This window comes from Manis javanica, chromosome 12 (genome assembly GCF_040802235.1).
Source record: "Manis javanica isolate MJ-LG chromosome 12, MJ_LKY, whole genome shotgun sequence".
Taxonomy (NCBI): domain Eukaryota; kingdom Metazoa; phylum Chordata; class Mammalia; order Pholidota; family Manidae; genus Manis; species Manis javanica.
The window spans coordinates 22,545,931-22,573,353 of record NC_133167.1 but is presented as its reverse complement, the minus strand read 5'-3'; the positions used below and the strand labels follow the sequence as shown (position 1 = coordinate 22,573,353).

Below are 27,423 nucleotides of genomic sequence, written 5' to 3'. Positions count from 1 at the left end.
CTTTCAGGATGTGGATTTCCTGGGTAATATGGTATTCCTCCACCTTTTCTGGAAAGAAAGGAAAATATTTCTCCTCCCCAGATAAAATGCCAGTGACTGACATTATAGAAACATAAAAAGGTTTCTTTATTATTATATATTCTATATTAGAAGTATAAGGATTTTTACTTGAATTAAGAAATTAAGGCAAGTTGCTACTTTAGATATTGTTCCCTCCTAAAAAGCACACTAATACCTGGAAAGCAGAATCAAAACATCCTTACAAATTTGAAAAAATGGATAAGTGAACTATTTTTATTCCCAAACTCAACAGAAGACTAAGCTGGTTTACCTTTTGGAAAGTTAATGGGACTTTAAGCAGTAGTAGATGAGGTAATTAAACACCCATATAGGACACAGGACTTGGAGAAAGCTTCCCTCTGGAAACCAGTCATTCACAAAGCGATAGAAAGAAAGGTTTCCTAGAATGTGCACCTGGATCATGGCCAACAGCATTCATGAAGAGTCTTCATTCTTAAAAGTAAAGAAACCTTGTAATTATTCATACATGCGATCACCCAGAGGCACAATTTTCCTTGTGATCATGTAACTCATTGGTCAGAGGAAAATCACTATCAGACATAGAGGATTTTTTCCCCTCTGATTACAATTTGAAACCTTTTCTTTTTCAGGCACTTTACCCCTAATTTTTGTTTTCATTATTTGTTTAATTTAATTTCTTAGAAAAGCTATGTCATAAGCCATCTGATGACTTTGTAAATGCAAAGAGCCAATGTTGTGGAACAGACAATCTAATGACATAGTGTTTAGTGTTCCCTAAAGCAGGAGACAGATGAAGAGAAACGGTGAACCGGCAACCTTAGCATAATTAAGACAAGCCTGAGTGCTTGCCGTGGCGCCATTACATTAATCTCATATCGGTGGCACCTGGCTAAAATTTATGAGATATGTAAAAGGGGCCTTTCCAACTGACCTTGATAAGGCAGAGTTATTTATCAGGTGAGAGAATAGTCAGCAAGCTAGGAGGAATGAGGTATATTAGAAATAAGATGGCAGAGAGATTTAAGGGCAGTGGGCTGCTGTACACTTTGACTGAAAAGATCAAGAAGTATTTCCAGTCCTACGAACCTGGAGCATCCTTGATATGCAAAACATAAGATAATACATCATGTTAATAAGCAATATATATGAAAAGGGGTAATAGTAAATGCCAAATTTTAACTGATGCCAGTTTATTATTTTATAATTTTTAATGTGTGCTCATTGAACTAATGAGGTTTTGTGGCCATGGTGGATTCCAAATGATTTCACCCCCAAATAAATAAGGGACACATATTCACTGTGAGTTCCTTGAGGGCACTGTCTCTTTTTATTCATCACTGTTTCCAGGGCCTAGTGTAAAGCCAGGAATATTTTGGCTTCAATAAAATCACCAAATCTTCTTCTGAGTGGTTGCTTCCAGGTCTTCAGATCTCAATTTATATGTCCCCTGCACCCAGAGGTTTTCTCTGGTCACCCCAGCCAAAAGTCTTGCACAATATGGAAGTACTGTGTATATTACTTATATGTTTATTATCTGCATTTTTCCCCTGGACTCAAGGTCCCATGTCTTTCCTGCTTACTTTATATGCCAACATAGACATAATACCTAGAAACAGGACTTGGTAGGTGCTTAACAAGTATGTCCAATGAATTAAAGAAGGAGTGTTATTAAATATATTGTGGACATTAATAAACAGAGGAGTAAAGACGATTACACTTCAAAATGCATTTTAGAAAGCATATACTTTCATTTTAAATCACTACGTTATCAGCAATAACAAATTGAAAAAATTTTCACTAAGGACTCCATTGTGATAAAATTAGTATCTCAGTGATCTGTTCATGACTGATTACTTTAAAAAATCTGAGAACTTTTCAGCAGTTGCTACTAGTGCTGTTAAACATGACAATACTTCTTAGGCATACCCAGTTTTGTACTTCAAATATTTCAACAAGAAACATGGAAGGTAGCAAAGTGGTTTGTTTTTCTGTTGGAACTTTTTCTACTCTGCTATCATATAAAATGTATCACATAAAATAGTGGTAGCTGCAATCTGCAGAAATTTCCTAATGTAAGTGACATTTTATTTCTGTTCAGGGGCCAACTAGTCAGCACAAAGGTCCTTTATTTTATTTTTATGTAATGGACAATCTGAAGATTTCTTTTTAACTTTATCAAACATAATTGAATTTATACTTCTACTAAAATGGAGATAAATGGATAAAATTCTATCTTTATACAATGAAAGCCTTATGGTCTTTTCAGGGAGGGAAACAGCAGCACAGCTTTAGAATTTCACACAGGAAAAACACATTGGGTCATGTAAACCTGATTGATTTTAGGCCACACCAGTACCAAAATGACTTTGTACATTTAAATTCTGCCTGTTTATAATTTCATATTTGATAATTGTTCTGTGCAAATGTATACACTAGCATTCATGCCCACAGAGAAAATTAATTACTTATAGTATTTGTTTGGATTCTGGAGCTCTATGCTGGATCTATGTCAGACATACACGATACAGATATACTTTAGGGATCATGAAAGTTTTGGATGGTTTCCTTTGCATGTACATCGTAGATTATAAAAGTCACACCTTTTTGAGAAAAGTCTTTTAAAATTAAGCATATTGCAATAATTAAATATTGCTCACTTAATGTGAATTTGTGTATTTTTATGCAATATAACTTGATTATTAAATAAATATTTTATAAATAATAAAGTGGGAGGATAGAAGCTAGTGGTAGAATTAATGGAATTTCTCTACACTGAATGTCACCACTGGAAGTGAATTTCCTTTGCTTTTTAGAACTTTTGCAGATAACTTACAGATCCATAAAATATCAGATACAATGTTTGCTGCTGAACTTACCTAAGTTTCTCAGCACTCCATTTAAATTTACTTATTTGAATCATTAAAATTCCATAGGGAAAACATTAAAACTCGATGCAAATAATAGAATGTTGCTGATTTCTATTTGCAATGGGAACGTTGAGAGATAGTGAAAGGGGAAATACACTTTATATTCTATAATTTTATAACTTAATGATCCTATTTTATTAAAGAAAATCAGCTGCACACTCATCTCATAATTATCATCAAAGCAATAAGTGTTCATAATGACTAAAGACTAATTCTATGACCATCATATCTTATTTCTGTTAATCCTCATTCTATCAATTTTTCTCTTTGTCTTCATAATTATTTCACAGAATAGCTTTTGCTTTTCTAATTAATCAAAGAACCTATGAAATATCAACCTCCTTCAAAAAATAAGCTAATATAAGAGGCTTTTCTTTCAAAAGTCGGTGAAACGATCATTTTTATCATATGTTGAGATGAAAACTTGTGTCTTTAATATTAAATTGGAACCTCATAAATGCACAGACAAGTCAGCAGTTTCTAGAAAGAATACTCAAATTAAGGACAATCCTTCAATCTAGAAAAGGGTACAAAAAGTTCTTGCATCTATAGGCTGAAAATGCTTAATTGTAAAATAAAAATGTGGTCATATTATAAAGTTTCAGAAGAGAATTATTTCTCCTAACAAAACTCCTTCATTTTTAACAAAGATCAACCAACACTGAGAATAATCTTGATCTCTGAAACTGCACTACAGTGGAAATAAATTTTTCCTTAAAAGGAACTTGAAAATCTGCCTTAGAAGATGGAAAATTGTTTGAAAATAAAATAAGATCCTAAATCACAATGTGATGCCAAAACAGAATGAATAAACAATGAAATGTGGTACCTTGCTACCTGCTTGAAATCCCAACCAACCAGTTTGCTCTCACAAATGTAGTAGTTGTTAGAAACACAGTCATTTTTTACTAGTAGCTCATGTTCATTAATGTGTTCCTATAGCAACCAACATATATATAAGACATGGAAATCAGTTCTGCCTTACGTCATGGCAGCTGGTGGCCCCTTGCAATGGTTATGGGAGAAAGAAACCACAAATGTATGAGAGAAAGAAACCAAAAACCCTTAACACATGCTGGAATGTTAATGAAGAATGAAGTGATTCATAGATAGTTTTCCCCAGTGACAAGTCTGAAAAAGTCAATATTCAGTATCTTAACTTTTTAAAATAATAAATTAGGGCAAAGTTTGACCAATAACATTTTAAAGTCATTGCTCCCAAACAAAAATGTCTTCTATACTTTTTTCTTCTTCTTCTTTTTCTGAAGTGAGCAACAGTTTTCATCTGGAATGTTGCAACCAGATAACTTTATTAACCCCACGTCAATTCTGAAACCATGCAATTAGGTGTTAGGAAGAAGTAAACTACAGAGGGAAACCATGTAGAACATGTAATGCAAGAATATCAAATGGAATTAAACATAAAGATAGATGGAAGACTGGGAAACAAGAGTGTCAGAACTAGGTAGGGCTTTGGAAATCTACTCGCTCAGAACTTTCACTTTAAGTACAAGAAACTGAGGGTAAGAGGTCACTGGCCTTTTCATTATCAAAATAATCATAGCTGGATCAGTGGTCTTGACACACTTGGGTCTACATTCTCTATACTCTTCATTTTTTGACACTCAAACAATGAAATTGAGGGGCAAAATTGCAAGTCAAAATGGAGGAAATAACACATTCCTCCAGGAATTATTTACTAAAACTGTTTTTCCATTCCTCCTAAGTAGTATCTATAGCACTTCGTATTTTTCTTGTTCTGAAAAGCATAGTTACACACTGAGAAGTCATTTGAAAGGGTAATCGATCTTGATTTTCTCTACTCCCTATTCAAATTAGTTTACTAGTTTCATTAATATAATTTAACTAATTTTCCTGATGAATTTGCTCCCTTCTTTATGTAATAGTTAAAACTATATGAATTACTTTATTTGTAAACTTACGAGTGAGATGTAGGAATTAGCTTATAGTTTAAAAGACATGCAATGGGTGAACATTTTTCTCTGAAGACATAAAATCTTATTAGACTAAAAGACTTCCTTCTAAATTAATGCTACACCCAGTCAAATATACATATTGGGAAATGGAAATCATCCATTTCAGCATTGATTCCTATGTAACCAGACATTAAAAAAAATTTTTATTTCTATTAATCAGGTTTACCCATTTCATTTGTATCACTAGCTCAAGCCTCTCTGTGTTCCAGTCATCTGGGTTACTCTGTTTACTCCAGCTCTTTGCCATCTTGTTCTCTCCTTACAAGGCAGGGCATTGTTTCTAGAAATTTTCTGCATTTAAAGCCCCTGAAATCTCTATGGCACATTATGTGGTTCATTAAATACCATGGAGCTTAAATTAGTATATCATTTTTTTTATCATTTTCCAAATGGCATCTTCCTGTTCATTTAAATTCTGTGCCTATATGTGTGACATAGAATTTTAGGCCTATTTACCTTTCAAAATCATAACAAGGATAATTTGTGCAACTCTGCTTCAATGTGTTGTAAAGTACTATACTAAAATTAATTGTTTAACCCAGACTACAAATTCTATATCATTGAGCACATGATGAATTTATAAAACTAAAACTTATTTATTTATTTATTTATTTATTTATTTATTTATTTATTTATTTATGCATTGTGTGCCAGGGTGTAAATTTAAAAATCATTTGATGTTATACCCAACATTGTAATAATCTGTTCATTTAGAAGTTGTATTTAAGAAAATGCCCAAACTCTCAGGTTATCATAATATAATAACATATTTCTTTGAACTCTTGAAACCACTTTATTTTTCCAATATCTGTCTTTATCATCACACTATGCTACGGTGAGGCATTATCACCCTAATGTATTATGGGAGGTTACATGTATTATGGGAGGGAATGTAACATGTTCTGTTGTGACTCATATGAAGTCACATACATACCTTGAGTCTGTCTATTGCATTTATTTCAGAAACATTTCAAGGCAAGTCAAGGTAAATGACACATTTGTTTTTCATTATGGATAAAAGCAATGGAATATATTTTATGTCACCCCTACAAGCATTTTACCAACTTGGTTAACTTTGTTAATCATTAGAGTCACTTGAGATTTTTCTGGCTCCGTCCCAGACCACTGTGTCAAGAATAGTCAGGGAAGGTTCCTCAGAATTTGTATTTTTTAAGTGGCTCCCCAGGTGATATGGGTAATTAGACAACTTTTGGAAATATCATTGAAAGAAGATGCTCCCTTACAAATTTAGAAAGTTTAGAAGCAAAATGCACCTATTGTAAAATGGATCCAATCCCGTTTCTCTTTTATAAACAGGCAAGATAGATGTCTTTGTCACAAGTGGGTAGACAAACTGCCAAATACCACCTATATTTCTGGGTCAAGAGACAGATTGGAACTCCACCAACAGAAACTGGGCATTCGTACTTGGTCTATTTCCATGGCAGGGACAAAACAATTCTAATCTTACCGATCTTTTCATTAAAGAATAAAGCAATCTCAGGGCATTAACTGCTGAGAGTAATTCAGACCATGGATTTCATGGATTAACAAAACCACAAACAATCTAGAACATGCCCAGGGAACAGTTCTGTGTTTGTGTAGTACAGGATGCAAAAAAGTAATCAGTCTGACTTGAACTGTTGGGTTTAATTACTCAATGTAACATTTGTCATTTAAAAAGCCATATGCCCATCAGCATAACAACAGTCTCTCATAAATACTTAGAGATTCTGTTATGATATCATATATGAATAGTACTCCACAGTTTTTGAAGCATTCTCACTATATTATTAACACATTTTATCCTTAGAACAGAGTTGTGAAGTAGACTAGAATTCTCAACAAATTGAAAGGATTATTATAATTAAAAGGTATTCTTAGCAGAATGTAAATATCCTGAAGTGTATTTGATTTACTTTTGGTTTCATGTGAAACAAGATATGCATCACTCCTTACACTCTGTGAAAACAATTTTAAAAACTAAAATATTCATTAATTTTTTTAATGGAAAATGATTTAAGCGACACTGATTTAAATGATGAATTTGAGATTTAAAAAGAAAGCAAATCAAGTAATCAGGCTTTACTACTTTAAATCAAGCATATAGATCCTGATATATTTCACCAAAACAGTTTCTTGGTTATACCAAAGGCTAGATCTTTTCCCATATATAATGGCTCAGCTGGCACAGAGAGACTATAGCAAAATACTAGAGTAAAAAGTTTGTTCACATAAAATTGAAATTTTTCAAAATGTATATTACATTTGTCCATCTGCAAATTAAAACTCAAATCTAAAGATGTTATTCTTTTTCGTTGCTGTTCACTGGCAAGTTTATCCTTTTCATTCCTTTCTAAAGCACCAAGCTTCTAACTTTGTTTCAGTAGTATTCTTTCTTAGAATCTCAATGATGAACTACAAAAATTGTTTTCTGGATAGAGTGAACAAAGCTAGGGAAGTCACCATGTGAAGAGAATGTTATTAAAGGCAAATATTCAAATGCCAATTACCACAGAGAATTACTTAGACACAAAATAATTTATCAAAGTTATTATTCAACTTAATGTTATCAACATGTTCGGATAACAATATAAGTTTTTCTCATGGGAGAGACTCCATCTGAGTTTCTAATTAAAGAACTTTTGTATAGTTCCTTTTCTTCCCTGCACAAAAGGTCTTTTTTCCCTCCATTCTTGCTCTCCTCCTTTCTTTGTTGATACTGTTTACTTCCAAGCCTGCCTCTGAACTCTGTCTAATTAGCTCTTGATAGATCTCCTGCCCTGTTTCCACAAACATTTAATTCTGCCATCAGTCCATTTACATTACAGCATGTTGCATTGTCTTTTACCAGCCTAATTTTGTTTGAGTGAATGTAAATCCCATTAAACAGTCACCTATTAGACTGTGGCATATAAACTCCAAAAGCCTCTTTATTACAAGAGTGAACATAGGCCCGATTGATAGAAAATTTCTGGAGCATTTCAATTTGTGGTCTACTTCAAATATTCTGTCTGCTTTAAGCTTAGGCAGCTCACTTTTTCAAAGTATTTGACAAGAGTATTTGAGTATCTTTCAACCTGTATTTTCCATAGCATGACATACATAAATATCACTTGCTTGTTCTCTTTGGGGAAAAAAAAAAAAAAAGATTGACTAATACCTAAACATAAATTAAATATGTATGTCTGCCCTCCCTCCCCCTTTAGTTATTTTATTTTGCCCTTGGTAACCTGACCACATTATTTTTGAAAGACTGCATGAAAGTGTTTACAAATTAGGATGGTTTACTAATCCCTCTGGAAAGTGCTCTTCTTGAATACTAAACAACTGAGAAGTCCAATAAACCCTGGTGTTTTCTGAAGAGGGGTAAGACTTAGCATCTTGAGATGTAGTGCGTCCAAGCAAGCAGATATGATCAGGGACAAACAGGTTCCTCTCATAACTTGAATATAATATGATAGCCCCAAACAAGGGAAACATGAGGGAAGGTCATTAAAAGTTCTGGAAAGGCAAGGTAGCCAATTACCAGGGTTCCTGATATTTCTATATCAATATGATCAATCAGATTTTTGTTAGATACTGGTTTCTAAGTAAAGGCTTAGAGGAGACTTCCCCCTAAATTGAGTGAATCGTTCAGCACTATGGTCACATAATTGTGTGGCTTAAGGTAAGGGTGAGAATGTCTTTCTATTTCCTCATGGTAATAAACTCAGAAAGATACCCAGGAAGTGCAAATCCTCACACACAAAATTATTTCTCACCCCTGCAGGCTTGTCAAAGCCAATATTTCAGGGAAGCACAGGTTGCTGAAGGGGGCTGTGATTTTTTGCCTGCTGTGAATCTCTAAGGACAACAAACATTCCAGAAGAGACTGTAGCCAAAATTGTTAATAACTTCACACAGCTCTTTTGCCAGGACAACAAACTCCAGAAGAAGACTGAAAGGTACGTAATGGGTTAGGCACTTAGCCACAGCTATTTGTATAGGAATAAAAATATGCATGGTCTCAACTACTAGTTATGGAGTCAACCTAGATTAAGAATCTAAACCATCATGGAAATGATTTTGACAAATACATGGAATGTAAAGTGAATAATTATTAACAGACATTCACTTCATTATAATGCATGTAAAAGAAGTCAGGTAAGTGACTAAACTGAATGGTTTATGTTATTTTAAGAGCGGAAAAAAAATGACAAAACCATTGAGCATCAGAAAGAGTTTTATAATGTAAGACTTTGCATTAATACTTACCCATATACATATGGGTATATATTTTCTCATAGATATTACATAGATCTACATAGAGATTACATAAATCTAAACCCTTGAATACTCAGGCTCGAAATTATCTAGAATTGTATATAAAAACAATTTTCTTGGATGGTGGGTGGGCTCTTTATTCCTTTCTACATGTTTCCACTTGGTTTAATGGGTTGGTTAGATATACGTACGGTTTGGCATGATTGCTTATCTTTCTGCCCATTGTGTAGTATTAAGAAGAGCATTTTTATTCAGCTTTGATATATTCATATAATTCATTATGGCTAACACGAGTTCCACTCTCATCCCCTTGGTTGTTCCTTCCTGATCACTCCAACTTTAACTGAGAATAAGATTTCAAAAGGAGAAACACATGCTAGTGTTACTTGTTACCAAAATAGGCAACTGACAAGTATTATCTCAGTGGCTTACTAAAATTTTTCTGAAATATGACATTATTATTATAAAATATGACTTACTTCAAAAATAAGCTATTTTTAAGCCTGTGTAAGTATTCTAAGTGGTCTTAGAGAAAAACGTGTCAGTAAGTATACTGAGGCAATTTGCAAGCTGCTCAACACATGAAAGGTTCTAGATTCATATACATTTCTGGACTACCTATAACATTTGTGAAAGCAACTTCAGTAACTTTTTAAAATATCTATATGTTTTATCAGGTCACAAGATATAATCTATATTACTATAGATACAAAATTTTTTTGATCCTCAGTTTCCTCTTTAACCACATTATTCCTCCGTAGCCAATAAGATGTCCATACTTCTCTCTTCACAGTGATAGGGGCTAAATGGCAAGAGGCTTGTTCTTTGCAGTAAGGACACAAAGTAAGTAAATAAGGCATGTGAAAATAATATGAGAACAGAACTGCTTTGAGCATTTTTGTCACAGTTTGAGAAAAATACAGCCAACAATGAAGCCAAAAGAGAGAAAAGAGAGCTGAGATATGAAGACAAAATGAGACAGTGTCCTAATGATATGGTCTCACCTCGGGATCTATGTGTACTTAAAGCCCAAACATTCCTGGACTTCCCATTTTTGGTAGCCAACAAAATCCCTTTGCTTAAGCTAATTTAGACTAGGTTTCAATCACCTACAGTAAGTGGGCTATTAATTTAAAGGTAGAGATGACAACAGGAAAGTGGGGATAGGCCAGTGCTTCAGGCAGAGAAAATGTAAGGCTCTGCATGAGATAAGGAATATGTTAGTCTGTTTGAGGAACTACAAACTTAACAGTATTATCACCGTCACCATAACTGTAACTCTTTATGGCTTCTTCTAAGTTCTTGATTTGAGGGTCTGAGAATGATACTCCTTGATAAAGAAAGACTCCCACCAAACCACCTTTTCATTTGCAATTTGTATTCCATTTATTCCATTGAGCTATCAAAGGAAAGGACTTTTTCTAAATCAGATGTTATAAGGAAAGGTAGGAGAGAGAAAGGGTTAGATACAGTAATGTGGGAGCGTGCAAGGCCTTAGTGAGCCACTAGGCTGAGAGCCTTGGGAAACCCAAGGTAAATTCAGGTAAAAGAAGCCTCCTGTCAAAGCTGAGGACACCAGAAAGGAAAGAATCTGAAGATAAAAACCACCTAATCCCCAGTTTTGCCTAAGGACAGCCAGCCCTGGCCATGTAATTTTCTTCATACATTTGAAATGGACTGAAGGTGGTTTGAAACCTTGCTTTCTACCGATACTAATTTGAAATAAAATTTTAATGAATTCAGTTAACTTTGAAATCTGCCTTCACTGGTTTATCCTGATTGTTTTAGAGTAAATAGTCATAAAACAGTCTGATAGATGGTCTTGCTTCTAAGCAAAGAATTACTGTATTCTAAAAACCTGATAACTAGAGTATCTGTGGGTACTTGACAGTTACTTTAACTAACAGAAGTTACAGTCAGTATGATAGAAAGGATTCATGAGAAATTCTCTGAGTTAGTAGATATATATATGCAGAATTTATAATTGACAAATGTCTTTACAAATTATTTGGGCCAGCACTTCAAGATCCTGAGTCAGCCATGCTTATACAAGCAAACTCCCCTTTACAGCCTTTTTCTTTGTGTGTCTATAGTCCCTGTTAACATAGTACCTGAGTGAAACTATTTAAATTCAAAGGGAGTTTTTTGCCTGAAGGAGGACAGAAGAATTGGGCCCAATGGGAGTTCTGTCTGAGTATCTGAGGGCAGAATTTGGTCTATTGGAAAGGCAGTTACTAGCTAGGGATTTAACTACTACAACAAACTTTTAAGGAAGAAAGGATGTGACAATATTATAGGGGCTTTTTTGTTCCCTCACTTTACCCAAGTTGAATTATTTTGATAAAACAAAAAGCAAAAAATTTAATTGGAAAGAGTAGCTCTAAATTAAAGCATCCTGGGAATTAGAGATTCAACTGACATGTCTTGAATATCATTCAGATTTTCTTGCACAAACTGTTTAGATTTAACTGACACCAAAACTGTCAGCCTTGTGAAAGACAGCTTGAAAATATGAGGTAAATATTTCCCTTATCTTAAGCATACATCCAAATCCTCAACTACAAAAATGCCAAATATAAGAAACTATGATTCATATAACCAAGTGAGTCTTTTTTAGAGTGTAAAAATGAATATAGCAAATACCTATTGTTCCCATAGCATATTAGCATCTGTTTCAGCCTTTTTTATTCTTGTATCTGTTTTTTTTTTTTTTGTGACACCAGCCATTTACTTATTTATTTAAAGGCAGGGGAAAGAGGAATAAAACAAAGTCCATTTTGACATCCACACATAACCCTGTTCCCCTCTTCTCCCATCCTTACTGTCACCATTGTTATCTTACCACTACCCCTCCAGCTACCCTTGTATATTCACATGTATACATATATGCATAATAATGCAGAGATTGCTTGATATGAGTGTGGGAGCCTTTATCATATAAAATGATTGAGAGAATGTAAATTAAAAATTCTAGGCTCATAGACTTCAATGGGAACAGATCCTAGACATCACCTCTCTTGTTTAGCCACTGTGGATTCCATGCCTCAGGGAAGAAAGGCTCCTTAGGGCACACAATTAATTAGTGGAAGAGCTCCATTAAAGCAAGAGCTCTTACTTTCTAGTGCGATGCTTTTTCTATAATGACGAGCCACTAATTGTTAACAGTCACATATCACATGTTGTGCTGTGTTTCTGTGTGTGTGTGTGTATGTGTTAGATGTGAGAAAAGGCACATAAATGGCCTAATAGGTTGGTAAAGAGAAAACATCAGTGTGACAAATACTCAGCATGTACTATGCAATAGGCCTTCTGCCAGGCAGTGTAAGCACAAAGAAAAACAAAGAAACAGTAATAGTGTAGCTTACACTCTAGAACAGGACTGAAAAATACAACCACAATGATTGTGTGTTTGAGTTTGACTATGTATGTTGGAGATGTAAAAATTATTACTCTGGTTGAAGGTTGTAAGAGACTCCAGAGAAAAGGCAACTGTTTCCACACCTTCAGGTGTTTTCCATGGCTACTTCTTCCAAATATTACTTCTACTGACCCACACTGCCTCTCTTTCACTGTGGGAAAGATGGATGTGTTTCAGCCATTTAGACCTGGGTAGTTGAGTCTTATCCTTACTCTTACCTGTCCAAGCATGTTTAACATTGAAACAGCTTTTACAGCCCACTGCAATAACACTTCCTATTGCCTGTGCTAATTAATAAACAAGAACATAGGGATACAGATGATTCTAAAGGACACTTACAAATTGATAGTCCTGCATAGGTTTTAATCAGTTTTAGCATAATCCTATCATGTATTATAAAAAGGCTTTATACTGATTTTTGTTTTCTTTTCCTAAACAATGGACAATTTACATTAAAATTAAGTTAACTTCATTGATAATGGTAAATCAGACCCATGTGTGCAGATGATAAACTATGCCTTAAATGTGTGGTTGCATCACAGGTTCCATTTAGTTTATTCTTTCAAACATTATCTCAGTGTATATACATATGTGTGTATATATATATATGGGTAAAATTGTAATATTTCCAGAATATCTCACCTGGCTTCAGTGCATCTGCATATCAACAGGTGTTCCTCAGGGGTGATAAAGGTAGCTCATCTCCATATCGATGGGTAATTACCTACACAACCGAGGGCTTATCTGAAGTTGAGAGGTTAGGGGGAGGTCTTGCTTGCTTCTGCCGGAGCAGGGAAAAGAAACAGCCCCAGACCACAGTTTGTAATCAACAAATCAGTTTTAAACTTTATTTCTCCCTTTTGACTGGTTTCAGTTTTACAGGTATTTTGCCCCATGATTTCCTCTCCCCAGAGTTATATATATATACATATACACACAAGAGGTCAGTCATTTAGGTGTGGTAAGCAGTAGAGTGCTGGAAACAAAGCAGGTGTTCAGTAATAATCATTTGATTAACATTACATATTTGTGTGGTTTCTTTTTTCTGTATTAGACGTCTGAATATTATTAACTATAAACTAAACTCAGATTGAACACTTAATTAATAGAGAAATCAAATTTGACAGTAAATTCCTAATAAGCATTCTCCTCATAACATGGTAATATTTCCAGGATGGTGTATTTTCAGGATGGTTAATGCTATTTTTCAAAAATATTCTATCAGTCTTCTTGAGAATAACTGTGGTAAAATGAAAATGGTAAAAAAAGAATAGTCTGTAGTTTGTGCGGTGTTACACTTAATTTTCTTGCATGTCTTCTGGAATATATATATTTATGATTATTTTACTTTCATAGAAAACATTAACATAACTAAAACTTATTGGAGCCAAATATTAACTTGTGTTACAGAATTCATTATCATAACCCTTTATGAAGTAGACTGCATTTGTTTTACAGGTGAAGGAACTGAGGTTAAATGACCTTTAAAAATCCTTGGTTATAATTTTGAAATGAATTTTTGAAAAAAAAGCTAAATTTTATTCTTTTTCTTCTTTCCTGAAAAACAATTTTGAATTTAAAATAGTTTAACTTTTTCAATTGCCAAACACCTCTTCTGACTTCTACTTATGATTTCCATATGATAAAAACATCTGATTTAAGAGATTCCTGCATATATTTTTAAAGTACAGCTTAAAATCATACTTTCATTTTATAATTGGAAAAGAATTTAGAGAGGATCTTCTCCAACTTTATAATTTCATAAAGACTGAGGTTTAGACAAGTAAAACAGTTTGCTTATCCTTAGCATCTGTGGGTAAAATTGCATTATTTCCAGAATCTCTTGCCTGGCTTTAGTACATCTCCATATCATTAGGTGTTTACAAGGGGTGGAGAGAAGTATCATCTCCATAACAATAGGTGATTACATGGGGGAGCTGGGCATATCTGCACCAGAGAGGTTGGGTGGGTCCCTTTTTGCAGCCAGGTCATGAAAACTACAGGAGTAGAAGTGGATGACTGCTTGTAAGCAATAAACAGCATTCCTCCCTTTGACTGATTTTAGTTTCATAGGTAATTTGCCCCGGGCTGGGAAGATATTTTCCCCCCAAAGTTACAGCATCTACAGAAATGTAACCAAAACTCAATTCTTACCACAAATTCAATGTTCTCTGAATATTCCAATTACTAAAATTAATATTGTTAATTCTTGTTATTCCTATTAGTGATAATACCACAGATAAAAATAGTAGTGATTTAAAGCCAGACAATACCCCTAACCAAATTAGTTTAATTCCCAAATCAACCAACCTGAAAAAATTATGACAAATACAATTGGGTAATAGGAAAACATTTATATTTAATTGTAATATGCAGTTAGATTGTTGACGCTTTCAATGTTCATTGAGTCAACAGTATGATGGTGTTTGTAGAATGAAAAAAGAAAGGTAATAAAAAATTTTGTAAACCTAGTAAGCATTTTGACACTTTCTGTGTGAAACTACAAGGCTAACTTGAGGATTTAAATTTTATGCATCTATAAAAGTAACGAACAGACTAAGTAAAAACATGTCTAAAACTCAGCAAAGAGATTGCCTTCAATTTTATTTTTTAATACAAAGTAATGAAAAAAAATCAAATCAACAAACTAAGAAAGGGTCCTAAGAACCCTAATTTCAGGTGCGCATATGTATAATTCCTAGAAAATGAAAATGTAAATGGTGTAAATTAAGCAAGGAAACCATTAGACTGGGGTGGCTCTAATGCTGTGGAGGCCTATGTAAGGAAACCAAATCTAAGCCTGTAAATGCCTCAAAGTTAGGAAATCAAAATACTAAGGACAATGGATCATAAACAACCAACTAGGCTCTAAGCTATAGCTTAGACCTATATGATCTTTCTTTGCTTTTGAACCTTTCCTACGTAAATTTCCCCTGGCTTCAGGGCGTTCTAAGCATGTCCAGTTTGGTGCTGAGTAGAACTGATGTTTGCTCAAATAAACCCTTAAAAATTTCAATATCCCTCAGTTTATCTTCTAACAATTGGTATAGACAAAAAAGAATTAAAAGCAACACAATCTAAACCAGAAATAAATATCCATCTATTGACAGTGGCTCCAGATAGTAACCTAAGGGAAAAAAAAAAATCCAAGCACTATCTGCAAAAAATTCTGAATAAAAATCTAAGAAGTGAAAAATCTATTTAAATATACTTGCAGGCCTTCACAAAAAATTTATATAATTTTTAAATTTATGCTGTGGAAGCTACAGACTATATTAAAAATAATGAAAAGAATTCCAGAAAAAGATTTGCTTTCAAAAATCATTCCATAATAAAAATCTCATCATTTTAAAATTTAATTTAGCTCTAAATATTGGATGATAGCTCTAAATCTCTTTTTAAGAAATTTATCAAAACTGATGCAGACAACACACTTTATTAAACACTTATGCAAAGCAACCATTATCATATGCAATTTTCTTAATATTTCAGTTAATTCAATTGAATGGGTTGGGAAAAGTCATATAATGACATTTATAATACATGATATATATAAGATGATGCATGTATACATTTACAAACACACACATACACACATATACTATTTCAGACCCTAAAGTGTATTTTCATCTTCTGGTTCCTTTAGAAAATCAGAATCAAAATTGATACTTAACACACAAAAAAATGCATTTCCTTTACAGTTATAAAAAAATTTACCAAGTAATACAGGGATATTTCCTTACAATCATTGTCGATATAACATTATACCAGTAGAATAAACCAATCTATTTGACAAAATAATTTCTGTGAAATTTATTAAAATGTGAAATTTCTGCCTCTTTTCTTATCCAATCTAAAATATATTTAAAGGATGATGTTTTTGCAGTAAATAGCTTTTCCATTCTCCATTTCACTTTCTTTCACATCACCCATAATCTTGTTTTAAAATTATAGTAATTATTATGCTTAAATTATATATATATATATATATATATATATATGCAAAATTAATTCCAACCTGTAAAGTATAAAACATGTTAAGGTATTATTATTGTACCCAATCTCTCTATTAAAAGTTATGATTTTGAAATTTATCAGAAAGATCTCCTTTAATAACTATTATATGGATTCTATCAAAACTGTACTTAGGGTATTAAAAATTCCTTAAAATATGTTTTTAGAATTCCAAAATATTTACTACTACCTAGAACCTTTAAATTTATTGTCTTAAAGTTAACAAAGTAGTTAAAATAGAAGAATTAAGGATAGTACAACACAACCACATTTTAAAACAAATGTATATAAATAATAGAGCTCTATTTGCCTATTCAAAAGCAGGCCAGGAAAGTGAATGACTGTAGGGAGCTTGGTAGAGTGTAAAAATTTGGATGCATAAATCTCATTCAGGTTCACTTCCATATACCCTGAGGGCAAAGCCAGGCATGACTCCTCCTCATGTTACTTACTGAACTGGGTTATACGTGGCAATATTTGCACTATGGTCCTGTGATGAGGCAGCATGGGGAGAACCAGCTGGCTAAGGCTAATGTACCATCTGGGCTGAAAAAATACTGCCAATTCCACTGGCAGAGGGGGAAGAGTGAGTTTGTAATCGAGCTATAAATCACAAGCAGGTCTTGCAAGTTGTCAATTAAAAGTCTCCTATATTGATGTCTTCAATGCATGGGTGACTTCTGGCTTTTAAAATGTCACTATTTACATAATAAAATCCTTTTAAATACCAATCCTAATAAAAAAAATACCCAAAACACCCATAGAAACAAACCAGGACATGAAGAAATGTGCTTTAAAGACAGAGTGGTTGATCACTCTGATGTGGTGAGATTCTTAAGTTTTGAAAGATACCTTTTTTAACTTTAAAATTTAAAACTTAAATTGAGAGAATTTTCACTGACTATATTATCTCTGTGCATATCTCTATCCCAAATGAGAAGAAAACTCATATACTATGACTTATTTTTTTCACACACTCACATACACACACACAAATTATTGTCCACCACATCATCATGATGTCTAGAAAAACATCAGTGAGTGAAGGGGTCAGGTAAACCTTAACTCAAATCCTAGTTCCATTGCTTACAAGTTCTATGGTATTGTGCATATTAATCTATGAATCACAGGGATGCCACAATGACATGGATGGGTTAACAATAATATATGTAAAGTAACTAAAACAGAGTAGCTGTGCAGTAAATAATATCCATATTACCCTGATGTAAAGAAGTGATACATTTGTATACTCTTTGATTTAAATGTTGTGTATGTTGTTTCTAATCAGTCAATACATGAATTTTAGTCAGAAAGCAGAGAAAACTTTTACTAGCCATTCATCCATTTGTCACCAGATTTCATGCAGTCAACTCCTAATATTTATAATTTTTAATTTTTTTTTTAGGATACTTCAATCAGATAACCCTAGGATTGATCAAATTCTGTTGGCAGTCTATAAAATCTTCTAGGATAATCACTAGACAAGATAACTCAATCAGTGATTGATACTATTGAATGATACTATTCACTGAGCACTCAGTATGTGAACAGCTCTACATTAGGTCCTTCAAAAAATTATTTTGACTTTAAGCAATAATGATATATTAACAACCATAGGGATCATTATGATGGTCAGCAATCAGACTACAGTTAGATTTGGTTGAGGCTGAAGCACAGAGAGGGCTGGACAGATTTTACAGATCCTCCGCAGCTTTCTACCAATTTCTACTCACCAATATATATCCCTAGGACAATGTAAGAAAATCATGGAATGGAGCAAGGAATCTAATCAAGGAGATAGCAGAAGACTGAGGCTTTCCAATATAGGAGTTTCATCTGCTTCTAATCTGGACAAAAACATTGATACATTCAGCTTGAAACACCATATATGGCAGTTCATAATATGTACAAATATTTCAAGGTCTATAGTACAATTTGTAGGAATATCGAAATGTGTGTATTCAAAGGAACAAAATTACATCAGTATATCCTCTTCCTCCTTTCTCTCTGCCTGTGGACTATATCATCTGCATCACTGCCCCTTCCCCCAATCCATTCTCTACTTTGTACCTCAGGAGGCCTCCAAGGCATCTTGTTTGCCAACTAGCTTCCATCTGAATGTGAACAATTAGAGGAAATCTTCAGGAGGGGTTTGGCGAGCCAAGGAACAAAGACTTCCTAGATCTATCAAGAACCAGAGTGAGCAAGGGAGATACCCAAGATGTGAAATTCAAGGAGAAACCCAGTCTCAGGTACTAATCCAGACCATCTCCAGTATCATCTCTACATCCCTCAACAACTTTAGCTCCCTCAAGATAGACTCCTTGATTCCAAGTCTCACTGGACTCTGACAGTTCTAAGGGTGGTAATAAGTGACTAATGTTGCTAATATTTGCCTCACCATCATTTATTCTTTACCTGGTTTCTAACTCTTGAAGTTACATTCTCTTTTCTACAGGGACTCTGATCAAGTGTCATTTCAGACTTTTAAGTCAACCTACAAGTATGTTGTTATTCACATCTGAGTATTAATTTTGGACTATACTATCATATCTTGAGTAAGCAAATATTTGTAAGCATCACTATATATATATTACAAAAGCCTTAAAATTAATTAGGAGCAATACATAATCCACTTTATCAAATAAATTTGTTTTAGCTTTCACTTAAAAGGAATGTGTGTATATGATACATATGTGCAAAAAAACCGATTTTATTGAAACAAAATTCAATCTGTTGTTGGATTTGATTTCTTGCTCTTCTTTATCCCTACCTAAAATGACATTTTTAAACATTAATGAAACCATTGTGATCAAAACAAATCAATTCCAAGGAAGAAATGAGATCCCGTTTTGCCTGTTTCTTAAAAGCTAACAATTTATAATTCATTTTGTCATAAATGTTGTAACACTAAAAGATACACATGTTTTAGATAAAGGAATGCTATCTAAAGCTAATATTTTCATTTTGTAAAAGATAAACATGAGTGAAACAGACACAAAAAAGACTTGAAAGATCAAACAATTGAATCATTATATGATCTATAACTGCATATTTAAAAGTAAACTTTTACTTACAGCCTTTTAATAAATGTGTTTAACATTATATTATCTCAAATAGAGTGGAAAATGTTTCCAGAAAGTTGAAAGATGATGAAATAATGGTGTAAATAATGTGCTCTCAAATATAATTTTAAACTAAGTGCAACTATATATAGAGTGATATATATATATATATAGAGATAGATATAACAAATGATCATTAGCAAAGATTCCATTACTTAAAGACATTTATAACCAAACATCGTTAAAATATTGTATGAAAAACAGATCAATGTAAATTCAGTGTGAAAATACGTGAATTTTGAAATAATAACAGTTTCAGCTGATCCACAAAAATAGTAATAAGTGAAAATATATCCTCCTTGAAGATAGAAAACAGTGCTGAAATCTGGTACTTTAATTATATGTATGTTTGAAATGTAAATGATTGGGAAAAATGTATTATTATCTTACTATATTCACTCCCAATGACAGATTTTTTTTAAAGGGGATTTTTTTGGGAATTGAAGATTTTACAAAGAACTTAATTAAAAGGCAATTTGGTCTAGCTGTATCAGTCTAGATAGTTTTGGATTATTTGTTCTAGATAGGAAACTCAATTTTATTGATGCTCACCTCATTTTGCTTGAAAATCAATGATATTCTATACCACATAGTAAGAGATCATTTTCTACATACAGTTAAATGTTTCACATGTGCTTCATTTCATGGATAAATACAATCACATTTGCATATCTAAGTAATCTAATTCAGAAGATAAAAATTGAACATGTGCTATACTCTAACTTTCCTGCCATGAATCTGAGAACAACAGTCTATTTCTATGATAAAAATAGTCTTTTTTCGGTAGAAAGAAAAACTTGAGAGTAGTGTGCTTTACTGGAGAGCAGGTTCCCTTTTATACTCCCTGGGGAACTCGCTACCCTCATACAAAGGACCCTGCTGTCTTTCACCTTGCTTGGGATCGATCCTCACTGAAACTTCTCCATATGCAAGACAGTTACTAAGAGCTTCAATAAAAGAACTGAAGAATGTGCTATTTTGCAGAGCTACCTTCACAGCACACAGCAAAGACAGACACATAGCAAACCGATGTTTTCAATGAGTTGGAAAATAGGTGAGGAGCACCTAATGGAATAGTAGATGACAGATCAACCGATATAAGGAAGTCCTAGATATTGAGATGCTGGGTCCTAAGTGATTGCTTCAAGTGGGTATGTGCCATTTTTTTCACACTGGAAATGTATGAATCATTATGCGTTCATAGCCAGTTTCCCTCTCGTTGTGAAATATTTTTCTCCACATGTTAATAGTAATTGAACTCATAATAGGTAACATTTACTTTGAGCTCACTTTTCCAAGTGATGGTCACAGGGGTAAAGGCTTTACATAGATTATCTCATTTAACCTTCATAACAATCTGTGAGGCAGATATTACAATTATTGACCCCACTTTACAAATCTCTAAAGTGAGGCATAGTTAAAAAGCTTAACCAGATCATATGCACCTAACAACACAAGAAATAAACCTAACAAGTCATGCCATTATGCTACACTGTTTCCCTGTATCACAAAGAGGGTAGGAAGGCATAATTCACACTGACATCAATTACTTTTTACATACATTTAGAAATCATTTATGGACCATGAAATCCTAATATTGACATTAATGCTAACCAGTCCCTTTTTGAAGAATGCAGTGATTATTTTCCCAATTTTAAGATACAGAATATATGGGAAAAGTTTAAGTTATTTACCAATACATAATATGAAACAATAGTGTATGAAATACTCTTCACTGTTTTAGAAAACATGGAATAATGTATACATTAAGTGCAATCATTCCCACCACTAATATTTGAGTGCCAACCGTTTATAAGGAACTGTCCTAGGTGCTGTGAAATCTTGCCTGACTTCCCCTGAGATTTTACTTTGAGTCTCATTACTGAATATCTATGTACAATAATGGCAGGGACACAGAGGTAATGATACAGCATTACTTAGAAATAATAGCCCCAAAAATGCCAGCATGGTGTCATCATCTTAGGCATCAGGATAGGCAGCAGGCCCCTGAAACTCAGATTTCAAGCACTAATGAGCAGTGATAGCCAACAGAACAGCAGTCTGTTGTTTGAAAAGATTGGTGAATCTTTATAATAGTTTTCACAAACTATCTATCTCTTTCAATTCAGTTCATTTTATTCATAGTACTGCTGGCATAGCATGGCAGAAAGTTTGTTTGTTTTTAGTTTGACATTTTAACTACTGTGTCCTACATCAGATCAGTTGGAGACACAGTTTTCAAATATGACTTGCAGAAAACAGGTTTTTTTTTTCAGTCTGGTATAAATGTATGGCCCCATATTTTCATTTCTCTTCCTTTCTCCCCTAAGTCATTGGAGCAAAAATGTGAAAAGTCATTACATCAGTGAATTAGTTCATCCAAGGAGTAGCCTCAAACCACAGGTTAATTTGAACTGTTCAAATATAATTACTTAAAAAAGGAAAGGATTTATTATGTTGTGGTGTTTGCTGGTTCACTGCACCATTGTGAGAGACTGTCAATAAACAAATTACATCTAATGCTGTGCCCTTCTGCTGAACGGGTCTCCTGAGTATATCTCCTTGCACATTATGCTTTGTTTCATTCTTTTGTGTGACCCATATTCACATGCTTTGGGTTTTACCATTTTAAAACACTCTCAATTTCACTTAACAATTACATAAAAGCAATGTAAGCAGTCTAATATAAGTAGGACTACTAAATAAAATATTCATGCTGTTGTATAAGATTTGCTTCTTTTCTGTTTTTTAAACTAGGAGCTTCATGAAATAGAATTTTTAAAAAAATTTTCAGAAATATTGTTTATATACAATATTATATTGGTTTCAGATAACAACCTAGTGATTCAACAATTATATACATTACTTAATGTTCACCAGGATAAATGTAGTTACCATCTGTCACCATGCAAGGATACTGAGCATACTAGTTAATCTGCCTTTTCTTGCAAAAATTCCATACAGAATTTATAAAGGATTCTCCTCAAAAAAAAATTAAGAAACATTGTTCTAGAAAACTGTTTTTAATAGTTACTAATAACTGAGATATAAGAATGTGTGTGTGTATGTGTGTCTGTGTATGAAAGAAACCACTTAGTAATTGCAAATTAGGTGCCAGAATTAAACAGTATACCTATTTTGTTATCTTATGAGATGCTCAAAACAGAAACATATCTATATTTTTTTTCAAATGAATCATTACAAATGGAGTCAGACGATGTGGGTTCTAATCTTAGCAATTATTTTGATCCATGGGCACACATATTGCTCCAGTGTGAAAATATCATTATTTCTGTCTGTTTCACTCAGACATTATAAGATAAAGTTTAGGAAATCATAGTAACAGTTCTGCATATGTTTAACTTAGGTCTCTATCAAGCAAAGACCCTGAGTTCCTAACATAACAGTTTCGCTCAAAGAGATGGAAGGACAACAAAATATATTTCCTCTCTGATTTTCTTTATTAAGCCAGAATTCCACCATTGAGAATGAATCCCATAAATCATGCTAAATGATTAGGACAGTTATAGAGTTAATCTTTCACTTGGTCATTGGTAGAGATGGCATATACCAGTGTGCTTTTATAACACTTCAAAATATTGTGAACTTTTCCTTTTCTGACTTTGTCTTACCCTCTTTTGACCATATAGTTTCTTCTATCATGATCATACCCCGATGTCTGAAAATCCCCAGATACTATACTACCGTTCCTTTTGCTGTGAGTTTTTTAAAATGTTAAATAAAGGTAAACTTGAACATCACATGTCTTTATCCCAATTCCCTATAATGTACACTCTGAAAGCTTGAAATAGGGTAAAATGAATGGATTTAAAAAATCATAGACCAGCATATTTCATCTAAAAATGTGATAAATATTTCTCAACTTACTCTAAAAAAAAAGTTTTATAATGTATATTATGTGTCTCAGAAATGATTCATTCATACATTAATTAAACATCTGTTTTGACCAGGCATCATGCTAGGTATTGAACATGCCTCAGTAAACATGACAAATGTGGAACTCCTGCTGGTTTGGTAACTTCTGTAATAAAAATTCATACATAGGCAGACATGATGACTATGGATTCAGAAGTTACACACCACATAATTGTAGGCATTGTCATTTCTGCAGACAATGCCAATGAGCTTCTTGGTACAGATTTCCACAAAGGCCCTAATACTATATATCATCCTGATTCTTTGCTTCTCATGTATGGATAATGTGGGCTAGGAGACATTTGAAATCAGAGGGTAAATATGATTTTGAGATTTGGTAAATGATATTAAATCTTATTAGCTTTATATAAAAACATAAAATCAAAAATCCACATATAACTTGTAAGATAAAATATAAGAATTTAAAAAACTGTAATGCTATTGGCAGGGGTACAATTTCTCCACCCTCTGTTGCCAGGCCTATAAGAGTAGTCGTGCCTTCTTGATTTTGATAACTCTCATTTTCATCATTAGCTAATGTGGGGTAGTCAAAGAAGCATCTGGTTTAAATTTAGACAAATTGATTATACCACTTACTGGACATGCGATCCTAGGAAAATTACTTAAATGCTGGGAAACTCAGTTTCTCCATTTGTAATAAGAAGCCACCACCACTCCTTCAAGGGGTTGTTCACTGGGTATAACATATAAATTACCTGGCACACAGGAAATTGAAGAGTCATCATTTATTTTCACCTTCCTCTAGATTTATTAGATATATGCTGACAAGAAAATAATATATTTAATACAAATATTTAATAATATACTTATATTTAAGTAGATGCAGACTATTTGTACAAAATCTTCCCATTTCAGAATACTTACTTTAGCTCTATTCAGTATAAGAGAATCAACTTTGCAATATAACGGCTTTCATTCCACAACCCAGCATTTGAATTTATGAGCCATCAGAATAAAGGGTGAATTAGATCCCATTTTATCACCTCGTATAATTGCAGTACAATAAAAGATTAGCAAAATATGAGTGTCAGGATTTTTTAAGCAATCACTTTCTGTATTTTTATTAGGTAAGTGGTATATCAAAAGTCAAATAACTTATGTATGTGAAGAAAGATGAATGACTCTTGTGAATGTCCAAAAGGATAAAATGTTATGACCTCTTATAAAACATGAGTAAATATTTTAGCTTTGCCAGAGGAATTAATGGTGTTTTATTCATTTTTTAGAAGATGGCACTTACTGTTATTGTAAAGAAAATAAACGTGTGTATACATGAATGCCTTTCTTTTATTTCCATTTAAATGAATAATCTTAACTTGATTTTGAAGCTATTATACCATACATATGCATAAACAATTGTTTGTGCCAAAGAATAATAGAGGGGATTCTCTAATGAAAAGGCATTTAGGGAGGAAAGAAGGAAGGGAGGGAGGAGAGAGAGAAAGATTTATTTTGGACCCCAAGGACTAAAAGGAGCCCGAGAACCACTCTGAGTTAGCTCATCATCACTTAAAAGTGACTGCTAGACTGAGCAGGAGAAGTAGTACCTCTCAGGCAAGAGAGCTTTTCCCCACAGTGCCACCTCCAGGGCTTCAAGGTTACAGAGCTGCAGACAAGAGAGATGCTCAGGATTTCATCCTCTTTCACCTTATTGACAAAACATTCCCATTATTTATATTTGATTATACCCTCTACTTGATCATGTAGGCATAAATGTGATTTTTTTACCCACAGCTATAAAGATATTTACTCCTTTCAACAGGCTTTAATTCATAAATTGCAAGGAACTTTGTTCCACTGATACTTGATTTTTGTGAATCTTGAGGACAGGCTCTATTTACTTAGCTCAGGTTTAATATTGCTTAAGCTCTGATGATTGTAAAGAAGAGACCTAGTCTCATAGAAACCATCATTTTTGTTAAATGTACAGAATTTGAGTACATTTACAGTATTAATCTATTACAGTAGTAATTTTATAATAGACTCCATAGTTAGGCTACTAGATTTTTAATATGTGACTACCTTTCACAAAGTGTCATTAGTTTTGATGAGTTAAAAGCAAATATTATTGATGTGTAACCAAAAGTTAAACTAACTTTAAAATAAAGATAAATGCTTGAAACCAGAACAAGACTTTGCTACTATCCATGCTCTTGTTTCAAGAAGTTATGTTTTCCCTGAGACAGCGGATCTTACAATTACTTGATTTAGGGTAGAAGTGCAGTGAAGAAGAAATTTCTGTTGAAACATATTTTATGAAAACAATGAATGTGGAAACTTAGAGGAAATAGGAGGAAAGCAAGTACACAAAATGATTTGAAAATAGATAATGTTCCAATAATTTGCAATCACAATATAGGTTGGTCACGGGAATGGTAGTACAGCATGGAGAACACAGTTAATGATTATGTAACATCTTACTACATTGATAGACAGTGACTGCACTGGAGGGGGTGAGGATTTGATAATATGGGTAACTGTTGAACCACTGTACTCTGTATTTGAAACCGATGGAAGATTATATATCAATGATACTTTAATTTAAAAAAATAGGTAATGTTCCTAATTTCCCAACATAAGGAATAGAAAATACACTATTTACTTTTCTTCTTTTCTTTAGTTATACTTTGGTCTCCATAGAGACTTCAAAAGGAAACCAACTACTAGGTATTTCAAGCTCTGTGTGTACCAGCAATATTGTTACTGAGAATGTCACTTAGGTAAAGAAGAACCAAGATTTGGGGATATTCAGAAATTCAAGAAGCTTCTATCAGTGAACTCAAAATACTCAGGAGAGCTATAGACAAAGATGTCAGAAAGTACAATAAGTGAAAGGAACAGATTTGAAAATGGTAAAAATGAAAGGTCACTGAGAAGAGGAATTAGAACAACAATCAGGAATGGGTAGCTTTAAAGAAAAATGTGCCTAAAAAACAAGAGAGAATGAATGGTTAATGAAAATTAGACATTACTAGTAGTAGGTACTTATTTAATATAGCTTAGAATTTTTACGTGTGGTATTAACTAAAAACATAAAATGAAACAGGAAAATATAAATGAGAAATATTTATACAGGAATTTATATAAAAATTCCTTTATAAAAGAATCTGGCTGAGGTATCCTTAAAATCCCCAGACACTGCCAGAAGATGGTACTAAAATCTCCCAGAAGGTCTTGGAGAGATTTGACAGTGGTAGAAAACATAAAGACTAACCTTTAAGAGAACTTCCTCAGGAAAGTACTTCTTACTAAATTAGTGACTATTAAAGTATTGCCTGGGACTGAGGAAAGAGGGAACGGCTTAGAAATAAAAGCCTTACCTATCTTTAAGAATCCCAAGCCTCTTCTTAAATGTTCGATAACAAACCCTGACTATTCCCTTAAACACTAAACCATATTTCCATGACGTATACACCAGAACTTCCCAGTTCGGACACACAAAGCTCTATTCCTTAGGAGCACTTAGCTCACTGGTGCTGTTTACACTACAGACAGCCTGGTCAGCCATCCTAGATCTCTACAGTGCTATCTCCAAATTTCTTCATGTTCCACAAACTTCCTTCAACACTGTCATCCCTCTCTCTCCACACATGAGCCCAGAGGCATTAGGGGAGAATGCCATCAGTTTTTAAAGCCTCTACTCACCTTTCTTTCCCAAGTCACAGTGAAAAAGGGAT

General features: G+C 33.5%; 1 protein-coding gene across 5 annotated transcripts in view; it reads right to left on the bottom strand.

The window, feature by feature from the left end:
* The window catches only part of ERBB4 (erb-b2 receptor tyrosine kinase 4), a 1,111,691-nt gene that overhangs the window by 835,998 nt on the left and 248,270 nt on the right, over positions 1–27,423 (bottom strand). The gene's annotated exons all lie outside the window — the stretch shown is intronic.